The sequence below is a fragment of the Heterocephalus glaber genome, unplaced genomic scaffold (assembly GCF_053883595.1).
Source record: "Heterocephalus glaber isolate CG9 unplaced genomic scaffold, H.glaber_assembly_v1.0 deba00000331, whole genome shotgun sequence".
Lineage (NCBI taxonomy): Eukaryota > Metazoa > Chordata > Mammalia > Rodentia > Bathyergidae > Heterocephalus > Heterocephalus glaber.
This window is the reverse complement of record NW_028258142.1, coordinates 63,113,505-63,128,922: the sequence shown is the minus strand read 5'-3', so window position 1 is coordinate 63,128,922 and position 15,418 is coordinate 63,113,505. Positions and strand designations below refer to the sequence as shown.

Below are 15,418 nucleotides of genomic sequence, written 5' to 3'. Positions count from 1 at the left end.
CTACGTTATCTGTTATATCAAAAGATTTTCTGCAGGAGTTCTGTTAACATGGGGATTGGGAAATGAAACATTTTTAAAGTAACACTTGTTTGAGTGATATTTTCTGCTTAGCCTTAAAATTTAAAAAAAAAATTGACCAATCTTTCTATATCACTTCCCAAAAATAGTGCATCCTGAACACACTAGCAAAGAAGCCTTACTCTCAAACACACTTGCCCACGAATGAGTCTTCCTCTCGTTGGCTCAGAATCCTACCCCTGTATCCCGTGCTTAGCCATTTTTAAGCCAAGTGATGTGAAAGATAAGTGTGGGTAAAGTGAACCTGACAGTATCATATCTTATTAAACTATCAATTAAACGTGTAGTGAAGGCCAAAAAATATTAGAAATTTCCTGTGCAAGAGATCCACCTTTCTAAAGGCTAAAACCACTTCAAACCCTGTGAGCTTCTCAGAAACCCTCCGAGAGGTGGAAGAGGATAAAACAGCTCCCCAGTCACCTGTGTCACAGGTGATGTAACTGGTCACTGACATCGAAGGGGTGCAGTGTGAGTTGCTTCCCCAAGAGTAGACAGCATAAAGCGCCAGGGGATTCCTGAGGTAAAGGTGTCCGTCCACAGAACAAGGCTGGAGATGAGCAGTTTTCAGGTGAGACTGTCGTGTCCTCTGGTGGAATCTCCCAGGGTGACCCATAAGTGTGGCGGAAGGCAGCCGAGGCCTGCCATGCGGCCCTGCAGCCGTGTCTGTGTTTATGTTACACACACGCTCTGCATGTCCGGCCCTCCTCTGGACACGGAGGAGACCGCAGCACCAGAGCGGTGCAGGCCTCACCGGCAGGGAGCTCCAGGTGCTGAGTTAATCCGAGTGAGGCTGCAGCCTAGAATGAAAGCCAGAAAAGAGCAGCCGGGAGCTAGCAGGGCAGGACCTGTCTCTGAGGAAGTGACGTGGGCCCTGGTCCACAGGAAGAGGAGGCCTGAGCTACGCTTCATGGGAAAGGCAGGGTGGGGGACAGGGGCAGGAGAGAAGGTTGTTTCTGTCGCTGGCCCTGTGTGCCCTGAACCCTTCACAGGAAGAAGGGCACCCGGGACTCTTAGGTGAAGAGAAGCTCAGGTGCAGAAGTGGGCTCATTCACCTTCAGGCTACGCAGAGGTGGAGGGCGCTGGGTCTGGACCCAGATGTTACTGCAGAGCCCGCAGCTTGGCCCACATGCCAGGCACCACCTCCTAGCTCAAGCAGGCACTCAGAGGGGCGGCTGACATGCAAGGCTGTGTCAGCCAGAGAGTCACCATGAAGAGGGGAGGCAGGCCTGGCCAGGTGTCTCCATCAGTCTCTTCTTACACCATGGCTCTGTAAGGTGGAGTTTGGAAAGCTCACCGGAAAGGAACACTGCAGGAGAAGTGGAGGGACCTGCCGAGTGACATCGGAAGAGCAGAGCCTGGTCAGAGCAGGCTAAGTGCAGAGCACGGCCGAGCCCAGCCTGGCCTAGTAGGCCTTGCAGTCACAGCACACACGCGCCCTGATTTCCTCGAGGTCCCTGTTCACCTGATGTTTAGTCTGGCCTCCTTCGCTAACCACGTCATTTCAACCGAGTCAATGGACCCTGAGCTCCTCGTAGTAGGGAATCTGCTATCCTTGCATCCTCTTGGCCTCAGCTTGTACCTTTCCTACAGTGGCAACTCAGCACTGAATGAATCTTGTGGCATTTCCAGAGCCATGTCCCATGCCTTTTTCTCTCTAAAATACTGCTTTTCTCAAATTTCTATGTCAGCTATGTGAGCAGATGCTTTACTAATACACATAAATAGATTCCAAGCTGTCGTAGTACATTTTTAAAGAGCCAACACTAGCTGGAAATACATAAGAAATCTCTTACACTGTTTAAAAATAGGAAGACATGAGAAATGAGAACAGGGTGATAGTCACGTGTGCCTACCTTGGGTTTGCTCTCCCGAGTGACATATCGGCTGTGGGAAGCAAACTTGACAGAGCCTTTCTGCTGTTACCCCTGAGCTGTGAATGGTTCTCGTCTTGCCATCAAGGGTGTAGGAATCTGTCGCGTTAGGTTTGTGCAGCACAATTTGGGGCCGGCACAGTGCATTTTCTAGCTTGTTGACTTGTTCATTTCCTGCAGACTCGGTGTCAGGCTTCTTCATGCCCATTATCCTCCTTACTCGCTCAGTCCGACGTGGAGAAGCTATCACGATTGGCAAACCAAGGAAAAGTCAAGCATTTGCAAAACTCAAACTGAGGTTCTCTTTTACCTCAGATGATGGGGTGGAAACATGCATGTGAATGTTGAACCTTGTCACCCTTTCAAGATATCTAAACTTTCTGTATTTGCTTAATGATCTGAAGACTGATATTTATTATTCCACAAAGGTAGCTCTGTTTTTCATTATGACCAGCATCCGGAAAGGCCTGGGCATTGATTCCTGTGTCCTGTAATCCAATATATTGATTAATTGAAAGTTAGCCACATATTAACTTCCATGTTCTATAAAATGCAATTCGATTTCACACTGAAATCTTCCTGACCATGTTTTATTGCTTCATGATTCAGAAAGCACTCTACAGACTTACTAAATTTCAGAGCTATTATTTGAACGTTATTCTAAGTGGTATTGATCAATGCGATTGTGCCAGTTTATGGGACTTTCAGTGGAAAGCATGCTATCACCACCTATCTATATACAAGGGAAAACTGCCCATGAAGTTGACTTACAGGCAGTTTTTTTTAATCATTGCTAAATGTTCCTCTGAGTTCTTGGTAAGCCTTTGGAATGGCCTCTGGTTGCTTTTCCAAAAGAACTTCAAAGTAGACCTTGTCTGACTGAACAGCACAGTACCAGTGGAGTCGAGAGGGCAGCCCGTCAGTAATCAAGTGCAGAGCTTAGTGGCCCAGTGTGCACCCTCAGTGGTTAGTGAGACACAAGAGCTAACCGACAGGAAGTACTACAAACCCCTTGGTGTTTGCTGTGATAGCTCCTCCAGCAGCCACGATTGCCACTTTCTATTGTCCCCACCATTAACATTCCTCCTGCAAAGCTGGGAATTTTCAGTGCAATGGAGGGAACGCCTGGCTGAAAAGTGGAGCACTGCTGATGACAGGGTCCACAAGTACAATGCACACCCCAGGACACCTTGCCCCAGCCAAAGTTTAGAAGACAAATTCAGTTCTCTACGGACACAGCCAAGAAAGGAGCGAATTTGTCTGCTGAGTCTGTCCTACCAGGGAAATGCACCAGGATTTTGCTGTTTGTTCTTGTATGAAGATATCAACGCAGGTTGTCATGAGCTCGCCCACCTCTCATTACAGCTCCTGGGCCAGCAAGATTTTCGTCAGCATCCTTCTGAGCTGGTAACCACATTAGGCTGGTGCTGTGTGCACTGTTGAGTAGTATAGTTTGAAGATCCAGTGTGGGATAAAAGCATAAGGTGTCTGCAGGTTCTGGCTGAGTCCATGATCAGCATCACAGGCTCTCGTAGCTATGCATGACCCTGGCATCAGCTGCCACCTCCCCCTCTCAGATCTGCTTGTTGCTCTGTTGATATCACACGGCCGTGACTAACACATGGCACATGAAGAATACTTTCAGGAGTTTAGAGCCCGGCAGTGCACGTTCTGCAACGAAAATTGTTTTTTCATTTTTTTCCCAATTAGGAGCAGATCACATGCCAGGAGGGGAAAAAAACCTCTCCCCTTTTGCTCTCTGTTCCTCTCACTAGAGCTCATTTCAGACCCATGTTATTTCTCTTAAGAGATAAAAGTGAAAGAAAAACCTCCATGGAAAACTAGAAGTGGTTTACCTCACAGTGGCATCCCGTGGAGGTATTGAGAAGCAGTGTGGATTTGATTCCATAGCAAACCTGAGAGTTTTTGTGCACATTGGAAATTATTAGGTATGATTTTGTCAAGCTGCTTAAAATCAGATACTTTAGAAATTATTCTGCACAAGTCTTAATCACAGAGGGTATCACTGTTTGTGGAGCTTTGCCCTTAAATTGTAGAAATTATACAGTGAAATTATTCATATTTTCATCATTCTGAAGACCATTAGGTTAATTGCTTATCAGAATACTGAATGTAAATAGTTTTTTACACAGTTTCTGTTTAGAGAGAAAGGCTAAGGCTAGATTAACCAGGATTTTGTGAGCCCTAGAACATTTTTGTAACATACCCTGGGAAAGTACATAGGAGAAATTAAATTTAGTTTGAATTCATATTAAACAGAGTTTTTATCAAGGAAAAGAATACAGAGGACTAGCTTTGTGGATTTCTTTTGATCCAGCAATCTCCAAATACTGTGTGACCATTTATAGTATTTACTGAATAGAGTCCTGTCTGGGAACTTTGTAATTTTTTAAAAAGCTTGGTCTCCTAATATTTATTACTCCAACTTGCGTGGCATCAGTGTTGTGGATAATTGCTTATACTCAAAGTTCTGCATTGACTGCCTTTCTGAACTTGCTAACATTGAAAGAGCATTTTGCTAGCTCACATCCTGACTGGTTACAATTGTTACTAACAAGTAAAGACGGTGGTGACCTTGCATGGGTCTCCTGTGCAGGGACAAGTGGGCTTACTGTGCCAGGTTCCCTTTCTGAAATGCACTGCACTACTGCAAGTCGAAAGTCATTGTTGTTTTCCCTGTCTCTGTTGCCGGAGTCAGCAGGGACCATGGGGAGGGGAAGACCGGCACAGGGGAGGCTGTGGGCCAGGGTCACTGTCCTGAAGCAGGTGCTCGGGGACAGGCTCAGACTCTAACTCTGGAGAGACGTCAGCCAAACCTCCAGGCAAACCTAGGATGGAGACTTAGAATATATATATTTGGGTCATTGGGAGCAAAGCCAGTTTGATGATTGGGGGTGAAAGGTATTCTTCCGAGGAGCCCCTTGAGGACGGGACAAGGTAGGTGATGGTGGGCTCCCAGGTAGAAGCTGCTGTCCTCTGCCCCCGGAAGCTCTTCTCCTCCTCCTCCTCCTCCTCCTCCTCCTCCCCCTTGTTTTCTTCCAGCTGCAGAGACAGTGAGTGTTCTGGCAACCTTCCCGGGGAGGGAGGGAGGGAGTGCACGGCCTCCCCCTGGTCAGCTCCAGGAAGCCAGTGGGTGGGGGGCGGGTGTCGCGTCCTGGGCACACTGCTGGACAGCAGAGCTGGGTCTGGCGCACATGCTTTCTCAGGAGAGACACCGGGAGGCTCGGCCAGCTCCCGCACATTCCTGTGGCTACAGCTCGGACACAGACTCCAGGGAAAGATGGGTAGATTTTCCTGAAAGTGTAATGAGTCAGCAAAGTGTTCTCACTCTGCTTCAGAGAATAGCGCCATATGTCAATATTAATGTTCTTTTAGTGCTGTCTTATGTAAGGTGTTTTCCTAGAGCTGTCACTCGAACGTTTGTGTGGCAGGCACAATTCAAAATCCAGGGTCACCTAACACGAAAGCAGTCACTCCTTACCGGGGAGTATCCAGATGGTAACTTTTCAATGAATGTATATTACAGACAGACGCCGCACCTCATAAAGATCTCTTCTCCTGTAGGATTAGCCATTCAACAGAAGCTTGATACAGCAGTTACTTTGCGCCCAGCACAGAGGGTCAGAGTCAACCAAACTGCAGCAAGGTCACAGGAAGGAGATACAGAAGTGAATGTTTTTGTTTTCATTGACAAGATCTGGAAAATCCTGATCATAAGAGGTAAGAGTGAAGACTCCATCGTTCTGTAATTTAACTCAGAAACAAGGTATCTGCTTGTGTGGTGGTTAAGGCCACACCAGCTGCATGGACAGATAATCACATGACCGTGTTTCAAACACCAGCTTGTCTCTGCACCGTGTGCTTTAGAGAAGAATGCATAGGAAGCTCTTAGGACGCTGTTGACTATAAAGAGGACTCCGTGTAACCGAGGAAACACAGTGAAGATTCCTGAGAAAGCGATATCTGAGCTCAAGCAGGATAAGCAGAGGCAGTGCGGTGGGGGACAGGGGCACAGGAGTGCCGGCCCGTGGGAGCCTGGCGGGGACAGCAGAGTGCAGAGGCGGCTGGGGGGATAACCTGTCCCGCTGAGCAGAGGCAGAGACGGGGAGTGTCCTGAGCATAGCAGAAGGAAGGCATCTGGCTGTAAGGCAGGGGCGTGGGGCACAGGACGGGTGGGATCCTAGCAAGTCCTCAGCTGGAAATCAGCCACCTCTTCTTCCTTCCGGGGGGAGGGAGACCAGGCAGCACAGCCTGGGGCCGCAGAATGGAGATGAGGAGCAACGGCACACCGGCCTGGGGGCACAGAGGGACACATCCTTCGCTGGGGTACTGAAGCTGGAAGAAGGCCAGACTTGGGGTTTGAGAACAGTGGGTCGGGAGCAAGACTGCCAGGGGACTTAGGGTTCTGTGCGTGACCCTGAGGAGTGAATGGTGCTGAGCCACTTCCCCGGCACCTTTTTTTTTCCCCTTAAATTCTTTTATTGGTACATTTTAGGTATACAATACGTTTACATTTATCAGTGGGTGTTTGTAGCTGTACATGATCCATCTCGGTTCTTATTTTTCCCCCATTACCTGTGCGCCCTTCACCCCCTCTGCCCTTCCCTATTTACATAATTTCGTTTTCATTTTTTTCCTTTCCTCATAGTTTTTCCTTTCCCTTCTTTCCTTTCCCCTTTCCCTCCTGCCGCCCCTACCCCTTTGGACCTTTTCTTCCTATTTCAAATTATCAGTTATTCATTTTAATCATTTTCATCCTTATTTACACTTTCAGTTTCTCACACTAGAGAAACTATTTGGTATTTACACGTGTGTCCTATTTATTTCACTGAAGAGGATGGCCTCGATATGCATCCATTTAGCTGTAAATGTCTCTAGTTTCTCTTTCTTTATGGCTGAGTAGTACTCCATTTTATAAAAAAACCACATCTTCTTTATCCAGTCTCCAGTTGGTGGGCACTTGGGCTGCTTCCAAGCTTTCGCCATTACAAACTGTGCCTCTATGAACATGGGTCCGCGTATATCGCTGTGGTATGATTCTTTTAATTCTTTTAGGAAGATACCCAGCCCGGCCTTTTTAAAATTTAATTTAATTTTAATTTTAAAATTTTGAGACAGGGTCTCAATGAGTTGCCTAAGCCGAACTTAAAGTGCAGTCGTTCTGCCTCAGCCTCCCACCGCACTGGGATTATACTCTTGGGCCACAACGCCCAGCTGCAAAAACGTTTTAATACCCTGAGCATGGAGAGGCTTTAAGAAGGTCTAGAGGAGATGGCCGAGGGGGCTGGATCAAAGCCTGGGCTGGGGATGAGTGGAGAAGACGCGACTGGAGCCTGAGCTGGGCTGAGGAGCCCAGGAGAGAGCTCGGCATCGTGGAGTCAGGCGAGAGAAGTTTGTGTCCAGCGCTGAGAGACCCAGGAGGACGTGCGTCAGGAGCCGGCGTGGCTGAGCCCTGAGGGGGTGGCAGAGGACTGAGGGTAGCACAGGGGCCCTGGTCTCTGCACCACCGCAGCAGCACTCAGCCCGCCCCAGTGCTGGGGTGCAAGGGGAGCAGGACCAGGTCCTCCCAGACCCCGGTGTGGCCCAGGGTCACAACGAAGAGAGGAGAAGCACGCACGGGGCGGGGCTGTATTAGCAAGGCCGGAAAACACCCACGGCCTTTATGCAGAAGCTGTGCAGGAAGAAGACCGACAGGCAGATGGGGAGAAATTGGGCCACCTCCCCACAGTGACCCCGTGGGGGCTCCCTGTCCGGAGGTGGGGAGGACGAGAGAATGGCCAAGGGCGTAGAGGCCAGAGCAGCACCGCCTGTGACCCCCTGGGGGTGCTAAAGGCTTTCAGCACGGACACCAGGGTGCTCTATCCCCGTTGTTTGGTAGTTCTGAGAGTCAAGGCAAACCCATGGTGAATTTACAGAAATGCGGCCGTCTGCGGCCATCACCCTGTCATCCTGGGTGAGGGACAGCTGGGAGGCGACAGCAGCAGTCACTGGCAGGGGTGGGTGGCAGCTCTTCCTAACACGGGAACTTCGGTGTCTATCCCTGGGGTTGTTTCCTTTGTACATTCCTGTGATAGAATTTAATTTATAAATTAGGTGATCAACAATAATGACTTAAAATACACCAATTAGAGCAATACTGTAATTCCAGTCACATGAATGTGATCTCTCTCTCTTTTCTCAAAGTGTAGTATTTGAGAGCACTGTTCACTACGCCTGGCGTCACGCATGTCCTGCAGTGGCCTCGTGGCTCCTGAGCCAGTCTGTCCTGTGTCCTATGTCCAGGCGTCCTCTTTGCACTTGTAGGAATGTAGGTTCTACTGGGCGTCTTCCTCCTGAAGACCCCAGTGTGGTTGCATTTGGAGGCCAGCCTTTAGTGGTTTCCTTTCTCCTTGGTCAACTTCCTCTACTCTGCTGGAAGTGAGGCAGCAGCAACAGCATCTGTGGTAATACTTACATGTGCTGTCCATGCCCATCCCCAAGCCTGGGGAACCTCCTGTAACTTGCAGTGGATGGTGTGGTGTCCTTCATTTCAGAGGGCGCCAGGCTCAATGCACTCAGCCTAACACATGGCAACCAGTCAGAACATGTTCTCTGTTCATGTCTTCTACTCACAAATGTACTGCCTTTGCTGTGTTGACTAGGGACTTATGCACTGTGGCCGTAACTTTTGCAGTCTGAGGTAGGACAGCAAAAACCGGCATGGACTTATTTTTGCTTGTTTCACAGGTAGAAGATCGATTCTGCCTATAGATATTGACCACCTCAATACATGGGTGTTTTTTTTCTTTTGAAAGTGAAAACTTTCTCTTTTCATTTGTAGGAAGCACTTTATAGCTTCTCTTTGTCATATCCAAATTACAACATCATTACACTTACTCTCTGGTAAAATAAGGGTTACTTGGAGACAAGCATTGATCCTGCAACTGTAGATCTGACAGCAGAGTAATGAGTAGGTGGTGTAGACGCCACGGGTGTGCTGGACACAAGGATGATTCATGTCCTGAAGGGGACAGAGCCGGCAGCACAAGGGTTTGCCACATTACTCACAATACTGTGCCATTTACAACAGAAGAATATTTTATTTTTGGAATTTCTCCTGTAGTACTTTTGGACCACATTTGACCACAGGTAATTGGAAGTGCAGAAATCACAGATGGCAGGTAAGGGAACCACTGTATTCTCTGCCTATCTGAAAGGAACCGAGGGGAAAGATTTATCTCCTCTGCTAACAGAAAACTAGTCGTCTGGATGTCCAAGAACACTGTTCCCCATTCCCATTTGCTTGTTAGCAGCAGGTACATCTGCTTACAAAATATCCTTTGAAATAGAAACTAAAATAATGCTCTTCCCAGGGAGGAGGCAGGAGTGGGGGATAAATCAGAGCCAGAGCTGGGCTTTGATTTTGGATTGCATGATTGCATGTGGCTTTCTTGGTGGTCACAAACCCACTGTCCCCTGTGACAACGTGACTTATTAAGTATTTTATGGGGTGGTGGAACCAGAGTGCACTACAAAATTGAAAAATGGAACCTGCTGGGTGAAGGGAAGTCTGACGTGGTAGAAGTAGTTTGCTAATGCATTGCATATTTCACAACAATAAGCTTCTTGTGTTTATAAAGGAAAATCTGGACCTCTGAGCCACCCTGCTTATGACGTTACATGTTTTGTGTCTGTGGGTCTGTTTTAAAATATTTTACTTCATCCTTATAAGAAGTTTTAAAAGGCGATAAAATTTAAACCCAGAAAATTAATGAAATAGAAAGAAACTGAGATAGCAGTGAATAGAAGGGAAAATTTAAAATAAAATTTCTATTTGCCAAAAACTGAAGTGGGAGGCACAAGCAAATGCATTGTTCCTGTTCTGATAAGCCTGGAAACTAAGATGTGTCACCTTGGAAACTTCAGAATCAAAAACATAATTTCTCTTTGCTTCCCATTCTTTCTCTTCTCTGCCATGGACTTCCGGTACTACCAAGGACTCCTGAGAGAATCACATGCAGCCGGGGAGGGGGGGGGTGTGTAAATCTGTGCCAGCTTCTTCTCCTAGGAGGTTCTTCTGTACTGAAACAAACCCAGCAGCTCCTTTGTTTAGTCAGTGAATGAGCGCATAATGACCAGGTCAGAAAATGTTCTTCTATACTCAGTAGTCTGAGTCTCCCTGACTTAGCATTTTGCTACTTACCCATTCTATCAGCCAGAATTTTTAGAAGATTAACTAGTAAGTTATTGATTTTTGATAGGTAATCCATATACTTAGTACTAAAGCTATGAAGAGCCTTGTGGTAAAATGTAAGTCCCCTCCCTGCACCAGACACTCAACTGCCAGATCCCTCCTCGAGGACAATCACTGTACCCCTTTCCTGTGTGTCTCTGCTCCTTACAGTAATTGTGTGTGTTTGTGAGTATGTGTATGTGTTTACACAAATGACAGCATGCCACATACCCTATTAGACATTTCCCGGTGTCATTTAGCATAAACAATTGACAGATGGTTCATACCTGTGCCCATGGAATGGCCCTGCTCTTCTCTACCCAGAGTACATGACGAGGCCTGTCATCGCCTCCTCCCCAGTGGCCCCCAGTTGATTTTCAATGTCTGCTGCATACAACATGGCTGAAAATGTCTTTTACATTCATCGCTGCACATCACACAAAACTCCAGAATAGATTCTGGGAGAGCAGTGACTGGTGAATGGGTGCCTGCATTTGAGACAACGCCAAATTCTTCTCCACAAAACTTTTCTCCATGAAACTATGAAACACTTACTCCTACCATCTGTGATGAAGAAGGCCTCTCTTTCCGCATATTGGGAAAATTTGTTAGCTACAAAAATGGTGTTAAACATGAAGGTGAAATGACCATCTTTTCATATTTTAAGAGCCATTTGTATTTATTTTTCTGTGAACACTAGGTTAAATCCTGTACCCATTTTTCTTCTTAGTTGTGCCTCTGTAGGGATGAGTGTGAAATCAGCCATTTTTTAATATTGTAAACTGTAGGGCTTTTTTCCAGCATAAATTTTGTATTTGGAATTGCTTATAGCACTCTTTGTGGCTTTTTAGGTATTTTGTATTCAGATACATCAGTCCTTTCATTTGTCGCTTCAACTTTTGTGTCACACTTAGAAGGAGTCCTCTTTCCTTAAAAATGAATCTACCATTTTTTCCTTTCCAGTGCTTTTGTGTAGATGCCTGCTTAGTTGTCTCTATGCTATTAATCGAATATCCCCTCTTTTCCACACTGATTGGAAATCACATCTTTATCATACATTAAAGTCCATCATGGAGTTTAGATTATTTGCTTTGTTCTGCCTGTTTGTGAGTCATGATGTGAGTTCCGCATCATTTCCAGCACTGTAGTTTAATATAGTAGGTTTTAAGATCTAAATAACAATTAATACCCTCCCAAGACTCTTCCAGAATTCTCCCAGCCACTCGTGCTCATTCATTTTACAAATGAATTTTAGTGTTTTTCTGATACAAAACAATTTTTAAAATTTTCTGTTAGCTAATTTTGAGATCATATGAACTTTTCCCTTTGCTAATTTGAGTGTAATAAGTCTTTCCCATATTCAAAATATTTCCTGCTCTTCAGTAGCATTTTAAGCTTTGCTCTTGTAGTATTGGCACTCTTCTAATGAGGTTTATTCCTAAGCATCTTACCATCTTCTTTCCACAGTAAATGGAAACAGTTTTTCCTTAATACCTTCAACTGGGTTTGTTTGTAGGTAAAGACTGTCAATTTATGCATATTAATTTTGCTCCCACTATTGTATTCTTGTTTGTAATTTTTCATGTAATTATTTGGGGTTTCTGGTTAAATAAACATGTCATCTGCAGATAATTATCATTTTACTTATTGAAAGTTGTTTTGTTCTCATTCCTCTTTAATGAAAACAGCTTGATGCTGAGTGTGTGTGCGCATTCTCCCCAGCAGGAAGGAGCAGGCTCCCTGGGACCCCAGGACCTGTGTCTCCCTGACCAACAAGAGCCTAAACTCTGCAGGTGCTTTTATTTCAGTTTCACATCGTTATTCTTTTACTTGCAGAAGGACATCCATGTCTCACATTTGTTTCATATTAAAGAGCAGTAGGGAGGAGATGCTGACAACTTTAGTAATGGCTTCCTTACAAACTGTTTACCAGAGAGCGAGGGAGAGGGGGAAGAAGAAGCAGACGGGGAGGGAGGAAGGGAAGTTTAAAATCACCCTGCTTAAAAGATATGGATTATTATTTTAATATTGACAATGTTTCACTGTATTCTTATTATCTGAAAATCGCCACTCTTGTGAGGAACCAAATTCATGTTTTCCTCCTTTCCGCAGCTTAATTCAGTGGGGAACTCAGCCACCCAATGCTCAGTCTCATCAGTGTGCACCTTAGCCATTTTACCGGCAAGTAGACAGGCAAGTTAATTAACATTCCTGCTTGAAAGGATATTAATAATCTTAGTTTTGTAGTTAAACTTAACATAAAGTGAGTAAAATCGATGCAAGAAGTTGTAAATTCGATCTTAGCTAAGAAACCAATTTGTGCAACCCCTGGCAAATCAGTTAACCTCTCTCTTTTTATATTTTTAATTTGTGAGGATAAATTTTTAAACATTCAGTGTTTGATTCATACAAATGTTAGCTAATATTAAATATTGAATCCCTTATATTTGCGATTATACTCTACAGTCCTCCCTAAACAGCCCTATGTGCTGGCGTTGTTACTCATGGTGGTTATTTTCGTCCTCTCATTACGCTGTAGATGTGGGAACTGGGTGGCTTTTCATCACTTCTGAAAGCCTGAAGCAGTGATAGCTGTTTAATCAGCTCTCCATAAGCGCATCAGAACCTTCCCCGTGCTTTGTCTGCCACTTTCTCAGAAAGCCAGTGAGGATTAACTCTTCCCTCTCACTGACATCATTGCAAATTGCAAGTGTAAAATAATGTAAACACAAGTAGACCTCTGGGAAAAGGCCACCACCGGCACAGGTATTATTTGGGTTTGCGAAGTATTTTAACTGAGAAAAACTAGCCTCACTTACTCAAATTGTCCTTTGAATGCTACAAGCACAGGCAGAGCTTCCCCTTCCTGCAATCCAGCCCGTGTGATTTGATTGTCTCTTTTTTTTTTTCCTGAGCTAGGAATTGAATCCAGAACCTGTGCACTACATTGCAACCCTTTTTGTTTTCATTTATTTTTAATTTGGAGGCAGGCTCTGCTAAGTTATTCTGGCCGTGCTCAAATCTTTGATCCTTCTGCGCCAGCCTCCCAGAGTGTAGCAGTCACAAGCGTGTGCCTCTGCACCAGCCCAGCTGTATCCCAGCATGAGGCCCCAGTTTTGCACCCTTTCTTGAGACCTCTGCTGCAAAGCGTCAGTGGTAGGAAAAGCTCATGAGAAAAGTGAGTAACATCAGGATGGATCTGCAAATTGACGTGACGTATTCTACTCTTTGACCAGTAGTTATTGTCCTGCCAGACATCAGGTGGGCGGGGGCAGCACAGTGATCACCAGTACTTTAAATGACAGAGCAGAAGTCCTGAAAGTGACAGGCATATGAGACGCACGTAGCAGAGTCCCAGAGACAGTGAGTGCACACCTATGGGCTAGTCAGGCGCTGGTGCCACCAAGGCCCGAGGCTAGGCTGGAGTCACGACGGATGCCATCGGCGGGGTGAAGAATGGGAAACTGGGGTGTGCCCAGTGCCCATCTGAATTGAGAGATCCCTCCAGGAAGAGGCAAAGGGGACTCTTCCTAATGGAGAAAGATGTCTTCGCCCTGCATTTACTGGTCCGCAGGGTGGCAGACATCCAATTCTGGAATGTCACCATTCCAAGGTTGGGTTCTTACCAGAACCAGAATCCTGTTGTCTCATGCCCTCTGCAGCATTGTAGCTCTATTCCGGCAACTGAAGGGATCCAAAGCAGGAGCGCTCTGAGGAAAGTGGTGGTACTGATGGGCCGTCGTGAGTAAGGAGAGAAAAGAAAGAAGCTGCTAGGAAGAGAGGAATAGAAATTATTTTTAAACACGCTCTGTGATTACTTAGCTCCACGTGGGAGGTGTGGTGAACTTTGTTTGCAAGTATGTGACCTTTTCACAATCATAAACTGCATGCCAGAATGTGCGGTAGTTTTAATTAGCCACCCTGTCTTGGAAAGCCAAGAACCAAACTGAATATAAGGTTTGTTTTTTTTAAATGCCCATTGATTTTAGTAATTAGGAAAAAGAATTATTGTAAGCAGCATTCTGCTGCTGAATTTATCTTGGCCTCTTTACTTTTAACTAGAATTGGGGAAAAGAATGTAAAGTACAATATTCAGTTTCATTTTTTAGTTTAGAAAAAATAATAGGATTGGCACTCATTAATTAGCAGAGGTACTATTTACTCGATGGGTTCTTGCACACAATGCACCTCACAGAGGAGAGAGTAGGCGGCTTATGTTATTTTGTGGCCTTTAGTGGCTATAATTTAACAAAGCAATATCCTGGAATACATTGGGAAATAACGACAGTTTCATTTCGTATTCTGTGCCCTGAAAAGGCGTTTATGTAAATATAAATCTGTATGTGTAATATAAACATAGTTGGAAAAGATAGGACCCTCAGTCAGTGTTTTGGAGATGATGCTTAGGGGGAAAATTGGGACCCCCCCCAGCTGTGTAGTGAGCCCCCCAACTGTGTTAAAAATGCAGGGAAAGCCTCCATGTTAAGAGACTCCAATCTATGACCACCCACGCTTCCCAATACATACATTTTGAGTGGTTGCACATGGTGCAGAAGAATACTGTCGAGTAGGAAATAGGGAATTTCAGCAGGGTAGTAACAATGATCAATTACATACTAATGACAAATTGAGACTTGATCTCTGGAAATCCATGGTATGTAGCAACAAAAATAGTACTCTATTAAGAAAATATTGATTTACAGGCAAGTTTTCAAGGCGACCTCTATTGCATAAAGTGGGAGTGGACTTATTTTAATCCGGATGTGACTTTTTCCAGTATGGGCAAAAATGGTATGAATAAGTCACACTAGTAGGTTTTTAGAACTAGAAGAGTAGACTTGTAAAAAGTGTAATAATAATATATTTGCATAGGTATTATGTTCCAATAAAGTGCACCAGGCTCCAATAACAAAGCAGCTGCTCACAAGTGTGCTGAGCTTTCCTGACTTCAGGTCTCACCTGGGACATCGGATCTTCCTCCAGACAGTTGGAGAGCCTGGCAAGGTGACTCTGGAGGGTACATCCTGGCTGGGCTCCCAGTTAGGTCCCTGTGAATAGCATCTCCTGTGAATATAGTCTCCAGTTAAAGCCACTTTAAATACATCTTTCAAGCAGTTTCAATAGTTTGCAACTCCTGTCACCTCCCTTCTTTTTAAGTATTTCTCACTATTGTCCTGCATGGTGCTCAGCAGAGAATGGCACTTGATACATGCTTGTTGCATTATTGAAAACTGAT

The 15,418-nt window shown here is 45.3% G+C and overlaps 1 long non-coding RNA gene across 1 annotated transcript in view; it reads left to right on the top strand.

Moving 5' to 3' along the window:
* The window catches only part of LOC110350852 (uncharacterized), a 60,923-nt gene that overhangs the window by 33,040 nt on the left and 12,465 nt on the right, over positions 1 to 15,418 (top strand). Inside the window, exon 4 of the long non-coding RNA XR_015444764.1 lies at positions 5,535 to 5,690. This is a non-coding gene — a long non-coding RNA (uncharacterized LOC110350852). The remainder of the gene's footprint in view (positions 1 to 5,534; positions 5,691 to 15,418) is intronic.